The following is a 1,368-nucleotide window of genomic DNA, read 5'->3' on the forward strand; positions in this document are numbered from 1 at the left end:
ATACACACACACACAGACAGACAGAGGGATGGATTGACGAACAGATAGATATACAGACAGGTACATATATAAACACACACATACATACACACACACAACAGGTCTCTTTCAGTCAGCAAATTCACTCAGCAAATGGCTCAGTGCAATGGTAGCAGGCACTTATCCAAGGTGTAGTACAGTAGAACTGAACTTGTAACCAGATGGTTGGAAAGTGACCCCATTATGAGCTATGAATTATATAGGTGGACAACAGAATTGGTTGAGTATCAAGCAATATAAATTATAGAATGCTGGTTATATTCCATGTTCAGACTTCAAGTAGTTTAATTTTACTTTGCATCCTATGGAAGGCAATAAAGCAAGTAGCAATCATGTATTTTAAATGCGAAGATCAATATAACTAGTTATTCTTTCTTGAAGGCATGTCCCAGTGAATGAAACCAATAAAAGAAAAAAAAGGCAAAGTCTTATGCTAATAATTCATTTAAGTAACGGTTTAACCTAAAGTATAAATGCATACATAATTATGCACATCCATACATACATATTTGCATACACATAAGGATAGATAGATAGATAGATAGATAGATAGATAGATAGATAGATAGACAGATGGCTGGACACACAGATAAATAGATGGTTGGTTAGATAGATAGATAGATAGATAGATAGATAGATAGACAGATGGCTGGACACACAGATAAATAGATGGTTGGTTAGATAGGTAAATAGACAGACAGACTGATAAACAGACAGACAGACAGATAGATAAATTGAGGGAGAGAGAGACAGACAGACCAGCAGGCTGCATAGATAGACAAATAAAGAGATAGATAGCTATATACTTCAATGTTTAGTTACATATACATATATATATTTATGTCTCCTTATATAATGAAATAAATGACACCTAATTTGAGTATTATTTGACTAGAATTTTAATGGTGTTATTTGACTAGAATTTCAATGGTGCTATTTGACTAGAGTTTCAATGCTTTAATCTTGTTACAGATAATGTAGGCCTTTTATTTAAATAATTTTGTATACAAAAGTGAAGTGTTAAGCTAGGCACCCAATTTTCAAAAGATGTCAATGAAATGTAAAGAAAAATAATTTTGGAAAAATTATATATAGGAAAATGTTTTATAACACAATTGATATATTCTGGCACAAACATGGCTGTGTGGTGAAGATAGTTACTTTGCAAACATATTGTTCAGAGTGCAGACCCATTGCTCAGCACCTTGTAAATATGTTTTCTAATGTAGCCCCAAATCAACCCAATACTTTGTGAGAGTATTTGATTCACAGAAACTGTCAGTAAGCTCATCATATATATATATATATATATATATATATATATATATA

This window comes from Octopus bimaculoides, chromosome 8 (assembly GCF_001194135.2).
Source record: "Octopus bimaculoides isolate UCB-OBI-ISO-001 chromosome 8, ASM119413v2, whole genome shotgun sequence".
NCBI lineage: Eukaryota > Metazoa > Mollusca > Cephalopoda > Octopoda > Octopodidae > Octopus > Octopus bimaculoides.